This window comes from Phyllobates terribilis, unplaced genomic scaffold, assembly GCF_046119375.1.
Source record: "Phyllobates terribilis strain yellow unplaced genomic scaffold, ASM4611937v1 Scaffold_9__5_contigs__length_417890890, whole genome shotgun sequence".
Taxonomy (NCBI): Eukaryota; Metazoa; Chordata; class Amphibia; order Anura; family Dendrobatidae; genus Phyllobates; species Phyllobates terribilis.
Window position 1 is genome coordinate 55,655,782 of NW_027362769.1, and position 20,765 is coordinate 55,676,546.

The window sequence follows — 20,765 nt, forward strand, 5'->3', positions numbered from 1 at the left end:
TGCAGTACCTCAAAAGTGAGGGATAGCGGATAGCACTGCCCAATAGCCACTGTATACTCAGAAAATCAAATTATGTCTAATTTGGAGAAGTTCAATATTGTAAAAAATGGTCTCAACCAGAAATCCATAATACAATAATCCAATAATTAGTACATAAAAAAGAAAACAAAATCACATATAAGGTAAAGAAATAATTATCAAACTCATAACAGGATCTGTGTCTTGGATAAAGTAAAGTGCCATGTGTGTGTGCTGCTAGTATAAAACGGAAAGCAATTCTAAGAATTAATAAGGCTCTAATAATATGCAGCACACCAGGATAAAGTAACCTATCAAGATCTACCAGTATCCATGAATAATAAAGTGCAGTGTATGAGTGCTGCTAATATAAATTATGGAGCAATTCTCAAAATTAATAAGGCTCTAATAATATACAGCACTCCAAGATTAAGTAATCAAGATCTACCAGTATCCATAATAAGTAAATTGCAGTGTATGCGTGCTGCTATTAATTACCTGAAGTTGTGAAGGAGCTCTGTGTAGGGCATGCACGCGTCCCTCAACCCCAACGCGCGTTTCGTCAACACTTCCTCAGGGGGCACGGAGTAGAAGGAGACTTTCATTACTGTTGCCCCTTACTTCCTCCGTGCTGATAGGAAATGCCATGCTGTTTGCTTGTGTCCTGTGATTACAGCAGCCTGCAACAGTTTTCAAGCGTGCACTCCCCGGCTCAGGCATCAAGCAGTAAATGATAAAATTAAAACGCTACTATCCCTTTGTTAGTCACTTTTTTATCTTCTTCCCCCTTCTACAAATGCTATAGTCCGTTATTCTAGAACTGCTCTGAAAATGGTTCTCTCTGAAGTGTTGGGATTTGGGTTTAGGGTGGGTTATGGGAATTGAAGTTCAGATACTTTGTTCATGTTTTATACTATGGAATTACTATGCCATGTATGTTATTTGAAAGATGGAAAATTTGTATTTGGAGTTTTTCAATAAAAATTATTTGATTGAAAAAAATTATGAAATTAAAATTCCTCTGTTCTTGAGAAAGAATAGGATTTTTACTAAGAGGTAAATTGCAAGTTCCTTGTGTTACAGGCACTTTACATTTTTGCTAGTTTTGTACGATTACACAACTCCTTTTAAAGGCCAGTGCCAGTTGTACATCTCTCCCTAAACTCTTGTTCAGCACTATATTTTATGCCAGTTTTATTATATGGTTTCTAGATGTTGTCTACCTTTGATAAATAATTAGTATTTATACTTTTGCTTTTAGATAGACTTGAAGAATGCAGATCCGGAGAGGGTGGAGAAACAAATTGAGAAGATGTTTGACATTCCCGCTAGTGACTGTGACGCGCCCCCTGGGCCGCGGTGTACCCGGATCCAGGCCTGTAGACGCTGGGGGTTGTAGTCACCGTGGCGGCGACCCGGTCCGTGACCCAGGGCGGTCAAACCAAGGGTAGTCTATGTGTAAAGGTGTTTAATGTTCGACTACGCCACCTGTGGAATGCGGTCAATAGGAACCGCCGCTGCGGAACAGTCCTCTGAAGCTGGTGGTATAGCAGCTAAGGTAGTGTAACTCCCCACAGGAAGAGTGTAGCTCCAGGGCAGCGAGTGTAGATGATGGTAGTTATGGTGCAGGTAGTCAGTAATGACACGGAGTCAGATAGTGCTCAGTCCCGGAGTACTGAGATTAACTAGGGGGGAGTGTGGCACCCCAGAGCGTCTGGTTACCACAGTGGTGTTGCTTCCCTTAAAAGAGGTAATATCATGTCTGGAGGCAAGTGGGGGTTTCCTGGTCAGGAACACTATACATGCAACACTTTCCTGGCTCCAGGCCAGCAAGGGGAGCTCCTCCCCTTGGCAACTGGATCTGGAGGCGGGGTTAGTAGAGTTCAGTGTGAGGAGTCGAGTTTAGGACACTGAAGAGAGAGGAGCTAGGGACTGGAGACTACCACCTGCCAGACCAATTCATGTGTCCGGAAGTTGATGGCTCTTCGACACAGCTTCCCTTCATAGATGAATAGCTTGCCCTTCTCCTTCCACAGTTGTTTGGTCTCCTCTGGAGCATCTGGATCAGGGTACGAGTCAGCTCGTGTCAGCAACTCCTTGACTAGGCGGACACTATCTTGTGTTTCTGCCCATCCATGGTGGGGCAATGGATTAAATGTGGCCTCCCTGTTGGCAGAGCACCTGTTCTTCACACAATGGGAGCACTGAGTTATCCCATGGCGGTGGAAAGCGGGGATCTCTATCTCTTCCAGCTCCTCCGGGTCTTCTCCCCCATCTGGCAAGTTAGGCATCCTGGACAGCGCATCAGCGTTTGCATTCTTGCGCCCAGCCCGGTACTTGATGGTGAACTCATAATTAGACAGTCGGGCCATCCATCTTTGTTCCAGGGCACCAAGTTTCGCAGTGTCCAGGTGCGTCAGCGGGTTATTATCCGTGAAGACGGTGAATTTGGAGGAGGCGAGATAATGCTTGAAGCGCTCTGTCACAGCCCAAACTACGGCGAGGAACTCCAACTTGAAGGAGCTGTAGTTTTCGGGGTTCCTTTCTGTGGGGCGGAGCTTCCTGCTGGCATAGGCAATCACTCTTTCTCTGCCTTGCTGTATCTGGGACAGCACCGCTCCTAGCCCCACATTACTTGCGTCTGTATGGAGTATGAAGGGTTGGCCATAGTCAGGGTAGGCCAGTATCTCGTCTCCCATGAGAGACATTTTCAGCCTGCTGAAGGATTCGTCTTCCAGCTTATCCCATTTGAATGGAGGCTTCGGGTTTTTGGCCTTCCTGGACTGGCCTACTAGGAGGTCCTGCATGGGTGCCGCCATCTTGGTGAAGCCTTGGATAAATCTTCGGTAGTAGCCCACCAACCCGAGGAACTGCCGCACTTCCTTGATAGTGGAGGGTCTTGGCCAGTCCTTGATTACTGTGACCTTGTCAGGGTCTGGTGCTACACCTTCAGCGCTTACCACATGACCTAGGTACTGCACCTTGGGCTTCAACAGGTGGCACTTTGACGGCTTCACCTTTAGGCCAAAACCAGCTAGGGCTTCAAACACCTCTGCCAGGTGCTTCAGGTGATCTTCATAGGACTTGGAGTATACGATGACGTCATCCAGGTAAAGCAGGACTGTCTCGAAGTTCTAATGTCCTAGACAGCACTCCATCAACCGCTGGAAGGTTCCTGGGGCGTTGCAGAGCCCGAATGGCATGCAGTTGAACTCGCTGAGGCCCATCGGGGTTGTGAATGCGGTCTTTTCTTTATCCGCTTCTGCCACAGGAACCTGCCAATACCCACTAGTCAGATCCAAAGTAGAGAAATAATTAGCAGATCTTAATGCAGCTAGTGACTCCTCAATCCTGGGTAATGGGTATTCATCTTTGTGTGTGATGCGGTTAATTTGCCTGTAGTCTACACACATTCTCATTGTGCCATCCTTTTTCTTTACAAGAACTAATGGAGCTGCCCAGGGGCTACAACTGTCTCTTATCACCCCAGCCTCCTTCATCTCTCGTAACATCCCTTTGGCATTTTGGTAGTGTGCAGGGGGTACAGGCCGGTACCGCTCTTTAATGGGTGGGTGGTTTTCCGTGGGGATATGGTGTTGAACCCCTTTCACCTGCCCGAAGTCGAGCGGGTGTTTTCTGAAGACCCTTTCATACTCCTGGACCACCCGGTATACTCCATGTTTTTGGTGTTGAGGGGTGGAGTCAGTGCCCACATGCAGCTTCTAACACCAGTCCTCCATCTGTCCCTTGAAGCCATTATCCTCCGCCTGTTTGGATGGAGGCAAGGGTTCCACTGTCTTTATAGAATTGTGGCTGACGGTGAATAGTTTGGCCAGGGTAGCATACCGAGGCAAATGGACTTCTTTTTCCCCAATATTCAGGATGCGGACGGGCACCCTCCCATGGCGAACATCAACCACCCCCCTGGCTGTCAAAATGGTGGGCCTACTGTTGGAGTAGATGGGCTCTACCAGGGCCTGGTAATCTCTACACCGGAGACCGATTTCTGCCCGGCACCATATCAGCATTTCACTTCATGGGGGCATGGCAATAGGAAATGGGTCATTCATCCTGACACTGCCAATTTCACCACCAGACAGTTCTACCTGTTGTCGTCTCATCAGGGCTCTGATCTCTCTCTGCAGAACCCGCTGCTGACTGGAACTGGCGGTTTCCGCAACCTTCTGTAACAAGACAATAATTTCTGAAAGACAATTTTCAATGACATTAGTGCCTAAGGTTATCATGGGATGATTTTCTCGGCGATCAATGTCAACAATTATCATTCCTTGCGCCGGCAATTCCACTTTGCCAACCTTTATGGTCACTTCTTTAAACCCCACTTGAGGTACGGGCTGACCATTGCTGGCATAGATGCTTAAACGTTCACCTGGATGGCGGGTAATGTCCGAATCAGTCCAGTATCATTTGTAAAGAATGTAGGGGATAGTGGTCACCTGGGATCCAGTGTCCAGCAACGCGCTCATTGGGATGCCATCGAGCACGACAGGTAGGACCGGTCATCCCCCACATACTTGTCTCGCCAGCTGTGTGGGCCTGGTGGTCTTATGCCTGGGGGTTGGCCCTCTGCCCCAGGTTTTGCTCGTTTAAATGACAGTACCTTGCATAATGTCCTGGCTGGTGACAGCGGCGGCAGATGGGTTGTCCGTCCTGGTCATAGTGGTCACTGTTCCTCCCTCTGGTTGGTGGAATCCTCCTCTGTTCCCGCCACGGGACATCCTCTGGACTGGAAGCCAGCTGGATCTTCTCTTTGGGGGACACCTGCAAGGACTGCACAGTTTTGGTTAGCGCAGCTACACTTTTAGTCAGTTCTTGGACCTGAAGGTGCAGGTCTGTAGATGGGGCATTGTCCAGAGTCTGTGCATCAGCTCCTACAGGCTCTGGGGAAAAGGGTACCACCTCCTGGTGGTAGGTTATTGCTGGGCGCCGGTGAGATGTAGCGCCACCTGGTGTTGACTCTCGCAGCACCCGGATGGCTCTGTCTTTAAATTGTGCAAAGTCCAGATCAGGATTTTGCAGAGCCATTATGCGTAGCTGGGTTCGGTGGGCGCTGGACAGTAGACCCTCAATAAACTGCTCAGTTAACAGTCTGTTCTCATCTCTCACACTGCCGGGGTCTATCTGTTTGATGGCCCTCAGCGCCTCCTGTAGGTTTAAAGCATAGTCCCGTACACTGTCCTGCGCCCGTTGTTTGCACCCATAAAACTTCATTTTTATCTCTGCTGTAGTACGGGTGTCAAAAGTGTCCTTTAGGCGGGCCAGTATCTCTTTCACAGTCCCTTTGTCTCTAGCTGACCAGGACTTCACTTCTCTCTGGGCTGCGCCAATTAACTGACCTATGAGGATGCTCACTTTCTGCTCCTCGGACAGGGGATACACTTTAAATAAGCTTCTCAGTCTTTCTTTAAAGTCACTCAGGGTGTGTGACTCTCCTGAGCACTGGGGCAACCACGCCGCCCCCGGTATATATGGCATGGAGAATGGCATTACCGCGGCAGCGGCCGCGCCTGCGGCTGAAGTTCCCTCCATATTGGGCGTCTTCCTCCCCACTAGTGAACCGTGGCCTACCTTCTTTCACTTTGCTTTTGTAGGCCGCAGTTCCGCAGGCGATGGTCTCCTTTGAGGACCTGGCGTCGCTTGCTTCTGACGTCAGTGCTCGCTGGGGCTCCTTCCAGGACCTGGCGCTGCGTCAGTGCGTGAGGCGTGGCTTGGGCTTTGCGCGCTTCCAGCGGTTACGCCCCTCTTCTTCCCGCGTGGCGATCCGGAAATGGCGGCCAATGGCGGGAAACAGCGGTAATTGGGGGGAAAACTTCACCACGGTATGCAACACAGTACGTGAAGGGGCACAGTACCCGATGGTAACGGGCACGTAATCCTGCCGACTACGCCAAAGTTGACGCGCCCCCTGGGCCATGGGGTACCCGGATCCGGGCCTGTAGACGCTGGGGGTTGTAGTCACCGTGGCGGCGACCCAGTCTGTGACCCAGGGCGGTCAAACCAAGGCTAGTCTATGTGTAAAGGTGTTTAATGTTCGACTACGCCACCTGTGGAATGCGGTCAATAGGAACTGCCGCTGCGGAACAGTCCTCTGAAGCTGGTGGTATAGCAGCTAAGGTAGTGTAACTCCCCACAGGAAGAGTGTAGCTCCAGGGCAGCGAGTGTAGATGATGGTAGTTATGGTGCAGGTAGTCAGTAATGACACGGAGTCAGATAGTGCAGTCCCAGGGTCTTTACTTGTGGCAATTATACAGGCCCCAACGACAGTACTGGCTAGTAATAAGGGTCCGGTCGGTCTGGGAGCAAGCATAGAGTCCCCCTGGCCAGGTGGAGTTGTAGGCCTGCCGTTCTCACTATACTCTTTTGGCTATTCTGCTTGAAGCTGTGTTGTAGCCCACGTCCCTGAGTGTAACGTGCTGTGCTCAACCGTATGGCTGGCAGCTCGGGCCTTGTGGATGCCTCGCTCCTCCGTGGCGGTGCTGGTCCCTCGGTGCTGCTGAGCCTCTGGGCGTCTGATGGGGCCAGGAGACCTGCAATCTCCTGCCCTGCGGTATCTGCTGCTGGGCATGAAGGGTCCCACAGCCTCTGACTCCGGTGTCTGGTTCCTTGTGTAGTCCAGCTAGGACGAGCCATCTCCAGCTCCAGTCCCTAGCTCCTCTCTCTTCAGTGTCCTTAACTCGACTCCTCACACTGAACTCTACTAACCCCGCCTCCAGATCCAGTTGCCAAGGGGAGGAGCTCCCCTTGCTGGCCTGGAGCCAGGAAAGTGTTGCATGTATAGTGTTCCTGACCAGGAAACCCCCACTTGCCTCCAGACATGGTATTACCTCTTTTAAGGGAAGCAACACCACTGTGGCAACCAGACCCTCTGGGGTGCCACAACTGTATCTGGGTACGATGCGCTCCAGATCAAAATCATTCCTGTAGGCAAATTTAACTCCGCTGTCTGTACCTTGTCTTTTATTTTTTTCTACAAAATTTGGCTGGAAAAGGGGCAATGTAGCAAGGAATTTACATCAATTTTTGGTGTTAAAAAAACAAAAACAAAACTATTTTGTGACGCATCATTTTTGCGCAAAAAATGTGCAGCTTCCTATTTTACACCACTCTTGCAACTTTTAGAAATTGGGCTTGGTAAGCTACACAGGTCTAAGAACGACGGGTGACGTTAAAAGTGGATAAAGATACACAGTGGCTCAGTGGTTAGCATTGTTGTTAACTGGGTTCAAATCCCACCAAGAACAACATCTGCAAGGAGTTTGTATGTTCTCCCCGTGTTTGTGTGGGTTTCCTCCGGGTTCTCCGTTTTTCTCCCACACTCCAAAGACATACTGATAGGGAATGTAGATTGTGAGCCCCGATGGGGACAGTGATGATAATTCCTCCTTTGCTTTACAGACATTAATGGCGCTATATAAGTGAGTAAAATAAACAAATAAAGATAGATAGAAGTGCTACATAAACATTTATCAAACATCGTGCAACACTTTGATACATTTGGCACAAATAATGGTAACACAACCACAAGCAAAACTGACCTGAGAAAGTCCCTTTATGATACATTTTTCGGAAAGAATTTGAAAGATTTAAAGCGTTAGAAATGAACAAGATTATCCAATATCACAGAAAAAGGAAAAGTCTCCAGATGTCTTTATGCCGGATGCCTGTCTGTGTTCACACCTAAAGAAAAGCTGTCAAAAGAATGGGAAAGGAATCCTTTAGTAAACATAAATATCCATAGGGGTTTTGAGTGTTAAAAAAAAAATGATCATATGATATTTTTGAGTTGGAGTCGGCAGGAAGTGGAAAGGGCTTGAATATGTGGTTTGAAGGAGAGTTCAGAGTCCATGGTTACGCCAAGGCAGCGAGCCTGAGGGACTGGGGAGAGTGGGCAGCCATTGACGTTGATAGATAGGTCAGTTGGGGGGGTTGAATGAGATGGCGGAAAGATGATGAATTCTGTTTTGTTCATGTTAAGTTTTAGAAATCTAGCAGAGAAGAAGGATGAAATAGCCGACAGACATTGTGGGATTTTGGTTAGTAAGGAGGTGATATCATGTCCGGAGAGGTAGATCTGTGTGTCATCAGCATAGAAGTGATAATGAAAGCCATGAGACTCTGAGCTGTCCCAGGCCTAAGGTGTAGATGGAGAAGAGCAGGGGTCCTAGAACTGAACCTTGGGGGACACCGACAGATAGGGGGCGAGATGAGGAGGTGGTGTGTGAGTGGGAGACACTGAATCTTCTGTCTGTTAGGTATGAGGAGATCCAGGATAGGGCCAAGTCTGTGATACCGAGAGATGAGAGAGTTTGTAGTAAGAGGGATTGGTCCACTGTGTCGAAGGCAGATGACAGGTCGAGGAGGAGGAGGACAGAGTAGTATCACTTAGATTTGGCGGTTAGTAGGTCGTTGGTGACTTTAGTCAGTGCAGTTTCAGTAGAATGGTGCGGTCGGAGACCAGATTGTAGGCGGTCGAAGAGGGAGCAGGAGGAGAGGTGGGAGGACAGCTCAGAATGGACGTGTTGTTCCAGTAGTTTTGAGGCATAGGGGAGAAGTGATATGGGGTGATAGCTAGACAGAGAGGATGGGTCAAGGGAGGGCTTTTTGAGGATGGGTGTGATTGAGGCATGTTTGAAGCATGAGGGGAAGACACCAGTTGTTAGTGACAGGTTGAAGAGGTGGGCTAGGGGTGGGATGAAGATAGTGGTAAGGTTTGGGATGAGGTGGGACGGGATTGGGTCAAGTTTACAGGTGGTGAGGTGTGATTTGGAGAGTAAAGAGGAAAGTTGATCTTCCGTAATGGTGGAGAAGGTGGTTTTGGAGGAGGAGGGTTGAGTAGGTGTGGCGACGGGCAGTGGGGGCTTTAGGCAAAAGCTTTGTCTGATGGTGTCAATCTTCTGCTTGAAGAACGAGGCAAAGTCTTCTGCTGAAATAAGAGGAGAGGGAGAAGGCACTGGGGGACGGAGGAGAGAATTGAAGGTGTTGAATAGTTGTTTGGGGTTGTGAGACAGGGAGGATATGAGAGATGAGAAGTATGTTTGTATTGCTGCAGTGAGTGTGGACTTGAAGGTAGTGAGGGACTGTTTGAATGCGATGAAGTGCTCATTGGAGAGGGACCTTTTCCATCTACGCTCAGCAACCCTGGAGGCCCGTCGCAGTTCTTTAGTTAGGCCGGTGTGCCAGGGTTGCCTGTTGATTGTGCGAGCTTTGGTATGTGTGAGGGGGGCAACTGAATCGAGAGCTGCAGCTGTTGTGGTGTTGTATAAAGTGGCAGCAACATTTGCATCATGTAAGGAACTAATGTCTGTAAGAGGGAGAAAGGATTCAGAGAGTGAGTGTAGGTCAAGGTGTTTGAGATTTCTGCAAGGGTATGCAAGTTTGTGGAGTGGGGATTGTTGCCCTGGAGAGGAGAGGGTAGAGAATGTAAGTAGGTTGTGGTCAGAGAGAGGGAGAGGTGAGTTAGAGAGGTTAGATAGGGAACAGAGGCGGGTGAAGATGAGGTCCACTGTGTGGCCGTCTTTGTGGGTGGGTGTGGAAGACCACTGAGTAAGACCGAAGGAGGAAGTGAGGGATAGAAGCTTAGAGGCAGCTGAGAGGGAAGTGTCAATGGGGATGTTGAAGTCGCCCATGAGGATAGTGGGGATGTCAACGGAGAGGAAATGAAATAGCCAAGTGGTGAAGTGGTCAAAGAAAGTGGTGGTTGATCCTGGGGGGCGGTAGAGGACAGACAGTTGGAGGTTGGAGGGGGAGTAGATGCGCACGCAGTGCACTTCAAAAGAGGGGAGAGTAATTGAGGGTGGCAGTGGGATATGCGTGAAGGAGCAGCTATCTGAGAGGAGGAAACCTATTCCTCCACCATGTTTGCTGGTGGGGCGGGGGGTATGGGAGAGGTGGAATCCGCCGTACGAAAGTGCAGAAGGAGAGGCCGTGTCGGAGGGGGTGAGCCAGGTTTCAGTGATGCTCTATCCATCTTCTCTTTATTAAAGTGAACCTGTTACCTTGGAAAATGTTATGTACCTGCAGGTATAGGGTTAATCTGCAGATAAATATTGTTACAATGTTGCCCGGCCGCCTTATTGATAGTGCAGGTGTAGCATCCCGAGGGCTTGGCTGCTACAGGGGTATTGCACCTCGAACCAGAGGTGTGATATTCCACTCCCGGGTAAGGATGGAGTGTGGACTAGGGCTCAGTAAGCTGCATGCACCACACACACCCCATTTCCGAGGGACAGCTCAACGGTGCTCCCACAAGATAGAAGTGCAGGCACGACAGCATCTGTTCCTGGCTGGAGTGGGGAGGGGGAGGAAAACCCAGTGGTGTAGGAGCAGATAGGGGTGGGTCTCTGGGCATAGGTAGGAGCCCATTGGTTGCTAGTCACCTGGGCTCAGGTGTCAGAAGGAGGTATAAAAGGTGGGCACCATCTTAGAACAGTGTGCAGTGCAGAGAAGAAGCTAAGAGTGAGAGGAGAAGACAGGAAGCAGAGCCCCTGCATGGGCTCTGCTCCGCAGGCGGGCCTTGTCAGGAGGCTGGAGCCTGAGAGAGAGAGAAAGGAGAATGAACAGAAAGGACAGTAAGAAAGGAAGCAAGGAACAGGAACACAGAGAAAGGCCCAGAGACACGAGGACAGAAGGAACCCCATATGCCCAGGAGATACAGGGTGAAGGGTTGGCAGAGCAGGGTACCGGAACCCAAATTGGTGGAGGCGACTAATCCTCAGCCAAAACCGGAGGTTGTGACCACATCTTGGTGCGACCCCTCACTACATCCACCAGGAAAGCATACCACATAGGGTCAGGGAAACCGGAGAGAGATTTCGCCAACAGAAGGCCCGAGGAAGCTGGACAAAGGTGGGTCACTGGTGGGGACGGCCAGAGAAAGGAAAGGAAGGGAGTCCTGTGCCACGCTCTGGAATTGCCTGGGAGTTGGTCGAGCCCCTTGCCTGGTGGACGCGGCACGGCTTGGGCAGTCACCGCCGGTACCGAGGTGACTAGGACCAGTAAAGAACTGTGAGTAAAGCATTGAAAACTGCAACTGCACGTCTCTGTGGTTCCTCGCCGCACCAGCACCATTAGTACTGGGACGCTCACACCATCACTACCATCATCTACTCTAGCTGCCCTGAGGCAATACTTCTCCCGTGGGGAGTTATCCCATTCTTGGCTGCGCATATAACATCAGCCTCAGCGGTCTGCAGCGCAGCGGCGGTCCCCACTGACCGCAATCCACGGGTGGCGTAGTCGGACACTTATTACAACACAAATAGACTGCCACTGGTTTGACCACCCTGGGCACGGACCGGGTCACCGCCACGGAGAACTACAACCCCCAGCGATCCGGCTCCGGGTATTCCCCTGCACAGCACAGGCCCAGGGGGCGCGTCACAGGTACCGGGAGAAAATTAACCTCACTATATATGGGGCGACGGCTGTAAACCCGGATTTTGATTGACTGCTTTCTCTGCACAGATGCGCTGCAGAGCCACTTAGAATCTGAGTGAAGGAGAGTAGTATGTTCACAGATAGAGAATAGGGCTCATCCACGTGTGGATCCTCTCCACGTCCGATTATATATTTGTGGGAGAAACCCTAGTGACAGCCTCATATTTCTGACATGGATCCTCTAGCACTATTTGTGAAACTGCGGCTCCCAGCATAACTTGATGAGAGACCGTCAGCCTGCTGGGACCTGTAGTTTCTCTACAGCAGGAGTGTCACAAGCTGCAGACCTCTGCTCACTCCAGCACTGGTCGGCATTTTCAGCACGTGAATGTATGCTATGCTTTCCGGAGACACAAGGGTGTAGATAATTTTATCAAACTCTTGACTGTAAGTTTGCTGAACCCTAAGTGGATTCTATTGTTCCCACAGTTTCAGTTTTGGACCATTTAAGGGGAATTTAAAGGGTTCTGGCCACTGATTTTCCTTAAAGGGGATCAGTATCCCTGTATGTCTTTGTATATACTTGATAAAGACCTATAACAGGTCGAAACGTTATGTCATGGCGGAATAAACTTTGTCTTTTTGAATTCATCACCCTGGACTGACCGTGGTTTACTTACCTTTATACCCCTTAACAGGATGTCTTATTTTTGTGTTTTAGTGCCAAGATTGAAAAGGGCAGCACTCTTAAAGCCCTGCTGTTTGACTCAACGTTTGATCAGTACAGAGGCGTCGTAGCCAGCATCGCCCTGTGTGGAGGCGATGTGTGTAAAGGCAATGAAATCGTGTCTGCCCACTCTGGCTAGTGCTATGAAGTCAATGAGGTTGGCATATTGACCCCAGGCGAAAAACTAAGTTTTTTTTTTATAATTTTATTAGCCTTTCCCTCTGTCTTCACCAATCAGCCCTCTGTATTGATGATAAGATCAAAGATCTAGACAGGGATTGTCTCACGCTGCATCTCCTTCCTGATTGTATCACTGAGAAGACAGAAGCTGCCCCATCCCATTCTCCAAGAAATGCAGAACCCAATGCATCTGCTGTCCGTGATCTGCTTATTGTCAGAGGACATCATTAGGGACTGCATTTTCTCATTGCTTAAGAAATTGTTGGGGGATCCTGCTAATCGCTGAATAATAAAACTGCAGCACCGCTCCATTTAAAGCAGTGTTTCCCAAACTCCAGTCCTCATGGCCCCCAACAGGTCAGGTTTTCCCCCCAACAGGTCATGTTTTCAGGATTTCCTCAGTATTACACATGTGATGAAAGTATCATCAAGAAATCAGGAATTCTCGCACCTGTGCAATACTATGGAAATCCTGAAAACATGACCTGTGGGGAGCCGTGAGGACTGGAGTTTGGGAAACACTGATTTTAAAGGGACTGTCAGCACAGAATGACTGCTGAAACCAAGCACAAGCGCTCCGTGGATCACGGCGTTGGCCAATCATTTATATACACCTTCCCACCTGCTTGTTTTCCCTCTGTCTCCTTCCTTCTCTGGTTCTATGAAGGCAGAGCTGTCAATCAAAGAAGAGGAGGGTGTGGATAGAGGGAAAACAAGCAGGTGGGAAGGTGTATATAAATGATTGGCGCCGCCATGAAGCAACTAGAGTTGGGACTTAGTTTGAACAGTCATTCTGTGCTGACAGTCCCTTTAGGTGGATGAGATCCAGATGCAACTCATTTCACCGCGTAAGGCTGTGTGCCCACTGTGAGTTTTTTAAGCTTTTCCGCAGCGGCAATTCCGCCGCAGAAACGGTTAAAAAACGCTTGGTAGAAGGTCTGCAATGTTCCCCAATCATAATCCGCATGTGCTGTGCACATGCTGCGGAAATTTCTGCTGCGGATTATCATTTCGGAAAAATCCGCAGCACTACCAATTATTTTGCGTAAGCGCGGCGTTTTTGCCGCCATTGACGTGCATTGAATCGCTTAATATCCGCATGACTACATGTGCACATGCGGATATTAAGCGATTCAATGTGCGGATGGTACCCGGGTCTGGTGAAGAGGAGACTCTCCTCCAGACCCGGGTACCATTAGTACCTGTAAAAAAAGAAAAAAGAATTTAAAATAAAAAATAAACCTTATACTCACCTTCTGATGGCCCCCGGTCTCCTTATTGATGCGTCTTGGCTCCCCAGCGGCTCGCGATGGTCTAAAAGGACCTTCCATGACGTCATTTAGTGATGTAACGGGTCACATCGGATAAGGAGACCGGGGGCCATCGGAAGGTAAGTATAATGTGTTTTTTTATTTTTTACCATTTTTATTCTTTTTTTTTAAACTAACTTGGTCACACTATAATAAAATCCATGCCGGTTGCATGGATTTATATAGTGTGACCAAGTTGTCAAGCACTTTTCCAAGTGATGTTAAAATCGCTTGGAAAGCGCTTGATAACCCGCATGCGAAATCACATGTGCAAAACGCGTGAAAAACTCTTGTCCCTGGCCGAAAAAAACGCATGTAAAATCCGCGTGTGTTTTTTCTGCCAGGGAGATGCAGAAACGCTCAGGAAAAATCCGGAGCATTTCTGCATCGTGGGCACATAGCCTTAGAGTGCCGCTGTGCAGGCAAAGAAAGCATCCCCCTCTTTCTGAGAATAAGTGGGGTACGGCTCCCCATCAGTTATAAAGCCATGTCATATCATCAATCATATGAGTGTTATGTGGCAATGGCATTGTCTTGACAGCCAAGGATCCTACTGAAGGCCTCCATGTCTTCCATGATTGTACAATTATGAAGCCCATTCCATATCCGGATTTAATATCAGATTGGTAATTTTACTCTACACTGTAGCGGTAAAGCGATTGTATGTTTTCGGCGACCTGAGCCTGCAAAGTTAAATTCTCCCGTTACATCATTTTTGGCTTCTCCACATCTGTTTGTGTTAAAAGTAAAAAAAATATCTTGTATAAATCCAATCGTGTGGGTGATGGAATGAAAAAGATGAAACGGCAGAATCTCTGGATTTTTTTTTGTTCACTTTGCCTCACCAAGAAAAGTAATAAAAAGAGATCAGAAAATACTTATAAAAACTACAGCTCTAACTGCAAAAAAAAGCCCAGATACAGCAAATCTACTGGAAAAAAAAGAGATTAAAAAAATTGTAAAAGTGACGATTATCCCACATGCACTTTGTCACCCAAGGATCTGCATAAACTGCAGCCGGCCCATCTCAGCACCACTTCTTCTCTTTGTTCTTTTTTCTTATGGCATTCTGTGCCTTTTTAAAAGGGTTTTTTCATCATTTTTTTAAAGTAATTTTTTCCAATATCCAAAGCATTTCAAATTGTGTATGACCCTGTGCAGGATATAATAGACATTTTAGCACACTAGGAATATTCTTTTAGTGCCACTAGATGGCACTCTAATCCTGCGTCCAGTAGTGACGCTCCTGTCGGTGCAGCTTTCTATGAAAATACATGTATGTTTGGTGCCCAGGAGAGTGCAGAGCGAAAAGGGGATTCTGTTATTAAAGCAAATAAAATGTCAATATTGTGTTATGGAAAGTTCTGAAAATTAAAATACAATTTTGTGTTTTTATTGCCATTCAATACAAATATGTTGTGGCCGCACGATGGTTCTCAGCTTGTTACAGTGCGATTAGTAGAGCTCTCTGATGTGGTATTTAGGCTCTGGGAAGTTATCAACAAATATGTTGATGGATCCAAATTAGTTTTAGATCCAAAATTCAGTGTTGACTAATCTCACAGCATTTCTGACTTAAATGAATGTAACTTGATGAAATACTATTTTGCTGCATGCAGCCACCACCAGGGGGAGCTGTTGACATGTGATTATGTACAGCTAGTATTGGACCCAACCGCAGCAGTAGAAGTCTGTCTCCAGTGAGCGCCCTCTAGTGCCAGCTGTATATAGCTGTAGTGAACACATGCAGTGCTGGGTCCCAGAGCCGTTGCTACCTTCTTTTATGGTAGATTTGTACCTGATATTCAATGTAGAATTTGAATCTGCACTAATTGTGATGTTATATTACTCTCATTGTTTCCTAGATATGCTGAGCAAGTAGGTTATCTAATCGCTGGGATGAATGACGTACAGGAAGCACAAATAAGAGACACTGTGCATTTACTGAAGCAGCCAGTGGAGCCTCTGCCTGGCTTTAAGCCTGCGAAACCCATGGTGTTTGCAGGTGAGTTGAACCCTAATACAAATTAAATGGTCGCTGTACTTGATCTTATTCGATAGATAATGTGCAAAATCCCTTTATGAAGTTCAATTAAGTTGGAGTTACTTTTCAGGGGTTAGATAACATAAGTGTCGGCCGCTAGGGTCTCCCTTCTGTCCAAGTGTAATTTGTCTCTAGCAGCAGAAACCCCCCTATATGGATTACTGGAAGTGGGGCTTGGCCTTTGTCTCTCTGCTCCTGCCTGTCAAACTGTATATGCAGGCATAACAGAGATGCAGCCTTTCAGTTAATTGTAGGCATCTCATTAAGCAATGGCAGAAGCAATGCATGCTGAGTAATGAGAGAAAGGATGTCCCAGGACCTATAGTGCTGACAGAATGCTGATAATGAGGAATCGTCCACTCCAAAAGAGTGGATGGCTAGTTACAGAGCATGTGTATTGGTACTGTTCCAGGACCTACTGTTTTATCTACAGTCCATTTAGAATCAAAACTCTGACTGTTCTACATAATATTGTACATGGAACAAAGTATTATGCCAATGTAACGGCAACACACATCGAAGTCAAAATCTAAGCAGAATTACACCTATAGCCCCCTCAGACTATGCAAAACACCAATTGAGCTTGAAGAACTTCAGCTCAAGTGCTCAAAAACTGTGTAACGGGGTCATAAAGCTATTGTACAGTATACAGTATATATTTTATTAGCGTAGTATTAAACCCTGTATTACAAGAGCACTTAGTTCAAGATTCAGCCTCCAGATGGAGTGACATCAGAGATTAGACACATCTGCAAGAGCGTCCTCAACAATGAATGTATAGTCAATCACATGGACTATACGTGTAATCTATTAGTACAACAGTATAATGAGTGTTGTGTAGAGATGAGCGAACCCGAACTGTAAAGTTTGGGATTCATACCGGACACCTAGTGTCCAATGCTGAACTCCGAACACTCACAAGTTCGTTTTAAGAAAGAGAGACCCCTAGCCCTTACTACGACCATTTTACAGCAGCAAAGTTTGTGTCTCCATTGACTTCTATGGGGTTCGGGTTCAAGTTCTGGTACCCGAACCGAACTTTGGACTAAAGTTTGGTTGAAAACGAAAATCCACGGGGTTTGCTCATCCCTAGTGTAGTGTGAATTCTACATATTTTGTGCCTGAGTGCCAGTATTGAGGAGAGCCTTACCCATTATGTGCCTGCCACTCTCCTAAACACGCGTTTCACTTTTATAGCTTCTTCAGAGGGACACAGAGTATACCAAACACTGCCCCCCAGGCACCAGATGTAACCCACAGTATCAATTCCTTTAAGGCTAAAGTTACAGCTATAGAATAGATTGACCTTGACAATTCAAGTGCTTTCTCGTGGGAAGTATGTGCACCTCCCGATCATTTCAGTGGAGAGCGACCATTCCCAGCCACCTCTATTGAGAATCCATGACAGGCACAGGCGCTGTACCCTCGCCTATCACACTTTAGTAATGCTTCTAATTCCTTGTAACGGCCAGGAACGCCTCCACGATTGGATTAGGAACGGTGATCACAGAGTAGATAAATGCCAGAGAACATTTATTCTGCAGCCGCATTTTTCATCCCATTAGACTCAGCCTATTTTACAGAAGCCGAGATAATTGAGGAGAGATGTAAGGAAGGAACCTCACGATACACCAGGACTAGTCAGCTCAGAGCCGTGACGTGTGGGCAAGGTTTTTGCTACATTGTCGGGAATTTAGGGAGTGCTGCAGCAAGGGGGTTGGTAATGACACGCCACCGTGATACATAATGCATGGACTGTCTCCTCTCATTTGTTCTTTGAAGCTTGTTTTCCTCGTGAGTGATGCTCGGCGCATGAAAAAAGCCCAAACAATTAACATCAAATGGGTTTTCTGCGATTTGTAATAAATATAGCAGAGAGATGGGAATCTAGGAATGATTACATATGGAATAAAAAAATAAAAGACCTTCTCAATCTCTGCCCTTTGAAAATTGCGGCTCTCACGGTCCCTGCTCACTTCCTGCAGTGACCACATCCAGTATATCATTCATATGGACACTTAACCCCTTTCTGACCCAGGGCATATTAGTACGTATCTGTGCCCTGGGCCTTATGGGCCTGATACGTATTAATACTCCCTGGCGATTTCGCCCGCACACAAGCGGTGCGGGCGAGATTGCCGCCGGGGGTCAGCTGATTGTTACAGCTGACACCCTGTGCTATGTTATCCCAAAAAGGTCAAAAAGATTATTACCTCCAATCAAAATTTATCAACACAAAAACCTCAGGCTATAAACCCACGGTTATAAGGAAGCAAAAAGAGAAAAGACTCGTAAAATAAATAATTTATTTCAATATTTTTTAAAAATACTAGTAGAAGTTAAAAAACAGGAACCTTCAAAACAGCCCACAACAAACATACATCCCTCTTGGCTATTACAAAAAATTCAATCAACACCCTATTTAAAATAATAGTATATTACATCTGTAACTAATATTGCACATGCCTTTTTAGTAAAGTGCTATAGTTGCTGAACAAAGTGTGTATACACATTTAAGGAAGCCTTCAATAATTAAAGTGCCAATGTGCACATATACACATTTAGTAAGCAGAAAAAGTGCAAAAAAGTGTACATATAAGTAGAATTCAAGGCAGTGCAGACAAATACAATAATATATATACTCTATGCAGCCTATTCACTCAAGTAGTGAAGTTAAACCTGTAAGGCGGATGCATTAGAGTAGAGACTTTTTTTTTTTTTTTCCAAGGGTTACTTACATAATGTTTGCAAAAGAAAGAAATAGCCTGGGGGGATATGCCGTTGTAAACCCCGACGACGCCCTTTCGCCTTCAGCTGACACCCTGTGCTATGTGCAGGGAGTAGTCCCGCACCGCTCCCGGCACATTAACCCCCGAAATGCTGTGATCAAAATCGATCGAAGCATTCCGGTGACAAGAGGAGGTAAGCGCTATACTTGCCTTCTCTGCTGGCGTCCAGGGGCGTCTGAGTCCAGTGCCGGATGTTGCCATGGTGACCCGACGTCATCATGACAACATCCGGGTCACCAGGAGGCAGGAAGTTGCTTTGGTCATGCGCAGTGCACGACCAAAGTAACTTCTCCCTGTGCAGCGCTGACAGGCTGCATGGTATAGGGAGCTGCTGCTCTCTATGCCATGCAGGCGATCAGGCTACAAAAAGTGAAAGTCCCATAGTGGGACAATGTGAAACAATAAAAATGTCAGAAAGTAAAAAAAAAAAATTGTAAAAATATTTTTTTAAAAAATGAAAAAAATAATAAAATAAAAATAAAAATATATTGTACCCATAAATAAATAATCTTATGGGAAAAAAAAATAAACCAATAAAAGTACACATATTTGGTATTGCCGCGTCCGGAACGACCTGAGCTGTCCTGCTAGTTAACCCCTTTAGTGAACATGGTAAAAAAACCCAAAAAAACGAAACATAAAGCGATGTTTTATCATCATACCGCCAAACAAAAAATGGAATCAAAAAGACGAATGTAAATAAAAATTGTACCACTGAAAACGTCATCTTGTCCCGCAAAAAACAAGCTGCCATACAGCTCCAACAACCGAAAAATAAAAAAGTTATAGCTCTCAGAATAAAGCTATGCAAAAACAATTATTTTTTTCTATAAAATAGCTTTTATTGTGTAAAAGCGCCAAAATCTAAAAAAAATATATAAATGCAGTACCGCTGTAAATGTACTGACCCGAAGAATAAAGCTGCCTTATCAATTTTACCAGATGCAGAACGACATTAAAAACAAAAAACAAAAAATAATTCCTGAATTGTTGGTTTTTATTTATTCTGCCTTCTAAAAATCGGAATAGAAAGCGATCAAAAAATGTCACATGCCCGAAAATGGTACCAATAAAAACGTCAACTTGTCCCACAAAAAACAAGCCATCACATGACTCTGTCAGCCGAAATATGGAAAAATTATAGCTCTCAAAATATGGCGATGCAAAAACTAGTCTTTGCAAAAAAATGCGTCTTTTATTGTGTGACAGCTGTCAATCATAAGAACCCGATATGAATCTTGCATCGCTGTAATCGCACCGACCCAAAGAATAAAGACGTCTAATCACTTATACTGCACGAGGAACGGCGTAAAAAATAAACTTTAGGGTTAGGGTTGTGCTAGGGTTAGGGTTGTGCTAGGGTTAGGGTTGTGCTAGGGTTTGGGTTGGGGTTGGGATTTTTTCAGAAATAAAGAAAAAAAAATGATGACGATATGGCGACTAGTGAGTGCAAGTGCTCGCTACTTGAGTTTGCATCGGGTGCTTGCTTATGCACCGAGTATGGCGGGTGCGCGAGTGTCATGCTTGAGTCTCCGCCCCAAATGTTTTGCAGCTGTTATACAGCTAAAAAAACCTCGCGGGGATTGCCCGAGCATGATGCACGAGCTATCCCCGCATGTTTTTTTTTTGGGTGTCTAATAACCGTGAAACATGCGGGGCAGGGACTCGAGCATGTCACTTGAGCACCCGCGATACTTGGTGCATACCCGAGTACCTGATGAAAACTCAAGTAGCAAGCACTTGCACTCAAGACTTATGACAACTTATTCAATATGATGACCTAATGTTATCAAATTCTGTGTCGTACTTCTGGGTTCAAAATGTTCACTATACCCCTTGATAAAATCCTGGAGGGGTATAGTTTCCAAAAGGGAGTCACTGGGGAAAGGGAGGGGGTGGTTTCCACTATTTAGGCACATCAGGGACTCCACAAACGCAAATTTTACAAATCAAAAAGTCAAATGGCGCTCCTTCCCCTCTGAGCCCTGCCGTGCACCCAAACAGTGGTTTTCCCCCACATATTGGGTATCAGCTTACTCAGGAGAAATTGCACAACAAATTGCATGGTGCAATTTCTCCTGTTACCCTTATGAAAATGCAAAATTGGGGGATGAAAAACATTTTTGTTGGAAAAATGTGAAAATTTTATTTTTACTGCTCAATGTTATAAACTTCTGTAAAGCACCTGAGGGTTCAGGGTGCTCATCACACATCTAGATAAGTTCCCTAAGGGGTCTAGTTTCCAAAATGGGATCACTTGTGGGGGGTTTCCACTGTTTAGGCACATCAGGGGCTCTGCA

At 46.5% G+C, this 20,765-nt stretch overlaps 1 pseudogene; it reads left to right on the forward strand.

The window, feature by feature from the left end:
- Positions 1-15,504: 15,504 nt before the first annotated feature.
- The window catches only part of LOC141160822 (translation factor GUF1, mitochondrial-like), a 48,734-nt pseudogene continuing 43,473 nt past the window's right edge, over positions 15,505-20,765 (forward strand).